This window comes from Hipposideros armiger, unplaced genomic scaffold (genome assembly GCF_001890085.2).
Source record: "Hipposideros armiger isolate ML-2016 unplaced genomic scaffold, ASM189008v1 scaffold_171, whole genome shotgun sequence".
Lineage (NCBI taxonomy): Eukaryota > Metazoa > Chordata > Mammalia > Chiroptera > Hipposideridae > Hipposideros > Hipposideros armiger.
In genome coordinates this window covers 104609-107851 of record NW_017731521.1, presented here as the reverse complement: position 1 = coordinate 107851, position 3243 = coordinate 104609, and the positions used below count along the sequence as shown (strand labels likewise).

Here is a 3243-nt window from a genome sequence, read left to right as displayed (position 1 = left end):
TCTAAATTTATTGATTGCCTTTTGACGTAGTTTTAAAAAATTTGGCCTTGCAAAAATTATAAATAGTTAAATGAATCAATCTTTTATTTCATAGCTTCTGGATTTTGTGTCAAATCTTGAAAAGATTTCCCATCTCTGTTATTATTAAAATGTATTCTATTTGTTTCTAGTTGTTTCAACGTTAAAGTTTTGATTCATGTGAAATTCATTTTGGTGAAAGGTGTGATGTAAGGCTCCAACTTTATTTTTGACCTGATTGTACCAACACCATTGATTATCTGCCATACAATCATCGTTGCACTGTCCCTCAGCCTCATTCCACCACACCCTAGTTCCTACAGGCTCTCACTCTAACTTTCCAATATTTATGTGTCGTCTTTCCTTTCTTCCCCCATTGTGACCACGCTAGTTCAGGTCTCAGCCCCTGACCTTCTCTACCATCACTAGAATACTCTGTCTCAGCTCCCATCATGCATCTCCTTGTTCGCTGTCTACAGAATAAAATCCAAAACCTCACTATGGGATTCAGGATCCACTCCAGTTGGGCCCCAACTTGCCTGTCCATTCTCATTTCCTGTTACTTTTCCCATTTAAAACATCCCTTCTCAACAAATTAAAGGGTTTGCCATTCCTCAAAATGCTATGCCTTGGTTCATCTTGCGTTCTCTGCCTGCAATGTCCTTTCGACCTAGCCTTCCTTCATCTCAGTCCCACATGTCCTTCAGGCTTGGCAGACATGCCCGCTTCTAGGCCAAAGCATCTCCCATCGCTCTCTCTGTGCTCTGACAGCCATAGAGGTAGAGGCACCGCTGGGATTGGAACCATAGTCTGATTCTCTGACTCTCAGCCTTGTGCTTTCCACCACACTAAGGGGCTGTCTGGTCAACGGCCTGGAAGTAGAGGCAGAATGACCCAACTCCACCCCATCTCTGCCCCTTGTTCCCTTTGTGACAGCGGATAAACCACTTAGGCCTCTCAAGGACCTTGACAGCCAGGGATTTTTTGAGTGGAAGCAACAGAAACCAATCTAGCAAATAAACCAAAGAAAATGTATTGGAAAAATATCAGTTTAAGGCACTAAGGGGAGACTGGAGAAACAAGCCCTNCATAACAGTAGCAAAATTACAGTTATAGAGTAGCAACGAAAATAATTTTATGGTTGGGGGTCACCACAACATGAGGAACTGTATTAAGGAGTCGCGGCACTAGGAAGGTTGAGAACCGCTGAGCTAGAGGGAAAAAGCAAAGATTGCAGAAAAAGAGGAAAAGAAAGAAAACCTCCTTAAAATGGTACCAAAATAGCAATTACTCATGAATGAGCCTTCTGTTGAACTACTGAGAAAAAAAAGAAACAGCCATTTATTCCAATGCAGATATGTGCCTCATCACCCAGTTTCCCTCACAATATTTTTTTAAAACACTGCACAACAAAGAAAAAGAGAGTGCATGGGAGTAGTAATTAAATGGCAAATGCAGGTGTCTGAATAAAGGGAAATGAAACACAAATCCTTCCGCCTCATTAGTCTTCTAAAAATATTCTCATAATACAAAGGCACGCACTGCTTATGTAGGATATAAATGAATGAGAAACCTAATCAAAATGGTTTTTGTGATTCTTAACCACATAACCACATACAAATACTTTGGAGATTTGAAAAAAAAAAGGGGGGGTGGCGGGGTGGAGTTCTGGCACTAAACTAGTCAAACTGTGCTTCAAATAAACACAGAAATGGACAAAATAAAATAAATGTATAGTAAACTCAATTATCTGTGCCCATGGAGACGGCTTTTAAGAAAATCTTTTCTATTAGGCTGTGAAATACAGAAAAAACAGGCACTTTGAGACTGATGAACAGACCCCCAAACACTTACCCTCATCTGAACTTGGCATTAATTCATTTTTAACTTGATCTCAATAGGCCTCAAGAAGTAGGCAAAAGGGATAGATCTGAAGTCTAGGCAACCACCAGAGGAAGGTGACTTTGCACGTCCTGTTGCAAAAGGAGACACCAAAAAGATGATTAACAGAAATTCACACATACGCCATCACAGTTCATGTTGGACAATTTACAAAACTAGTTTTGTACAGACCCATCACCAAGTAGGTAGCCCCTGCAGAGAGAAATCGAAAAAAAGATGGGACGCTGTCAAGGTGTTATTATATCCCTCGATCTTACCTTGTCTATCTTTGTCAAGGGTGCTAATAAGCAGTGGAATTTGGAAAAGGCAGGTAGAAATAATGATAACAAGCAAAAGATTTGAATAATCAAACTTTCAAGTAAATTTTTTAAAAAATCTTGAACTAGTAATTTTGGCTCATGTAATAATAATAATAATAATAATAATAATAATAATAATAATGTGCTCTCCGTTATAGAAGAAAGAAGTAGAACTAACCACTAACGATCTGAACTAGGAATGGCATGAAGGAAAAAAGGAAGATCAGAAGTTACCTCCTTTATCAGAGCAGCTTTATTAAAGCATCTATGCTGACCATTCAGCCAAAGCCCATCATAATTGTCTAACACTGACCTGGTTAAACAGTTTGAAAGAGGGGATCACCATCAGCTGAAATTAGCCTTGAAAGTAGCAATAGGGCAGCAAGAAGAGGACTTGCTGAGGACCTCACAAGGGCTGGCAGTCAGGTTAGTACATCAATCAAGGAGTGAGTAGAAGGTCTCTCTAAAAGAACTCACAAAATAGATGAGTAGCTTGGGAAGGGACTAAATAAACAAGTATATGGATAGCATCAGAGATGAGCATTTACTCATTCATCAAGCATTTACCCTAAGTGTTCTCAGCACTAAAGTATGGACATCCATTATTTTTGTCCAGCCAACGCATTCTTCTGCTACCAGACCCTCAATCCTCCACTAAGAAACCATCCCTTCCCCTGGTTCCACAGGGAGCACCTGACCCCCGTCTGGCCAGAGACAGCCCATAACTCTGGCCCCACTTACTGGTTCAGGGTTAGGGGCAGGACCAAAGGTGGGACAATCAGAGCCAATCAGCATCTGCCGAATAGTTTTTAGCCTGTAGCTGCTAAGGGGTGGTTGTGTGGAGAAAGCCCACCTGAGAATGAAGCCAGGTGAAAACAGGCTAGGATTTGGCAGGAAACAAAGCCCTGAGGACACGATTTGAGCCCCTAGATCCAGCCATGCCTGAAGCATTTTAGCTCTTAGGCTAAATGCTTAGCTTTTTAAATTCTTAGGCTTTTTAGCAACATAAGCAACAATAAATTTT

General features: G+C 40.7%; 1 protein-coding gene across 1 annotated transcript in view; it reads right to left on the bottom strand.

Moving 5' to 3' along the window:
* OSBPL3 (oxysterol binding protein like 3) overlaps positions 1–1988 on the bottom strand; it is a 173302-nt gene extending 171314 nt beyond the window's left edge. The window contains exon 1 of the mRNA XM_019651984.1: positions 1873–1988. The gene's annotated coding sequence lies outside the window, so the exon portion shown is untranslated. The remainder of the gene's footprint in view (positions 1–1872) is intronic.
* Positions 1989–3243: the final 1255 nt, after the last annotated feature.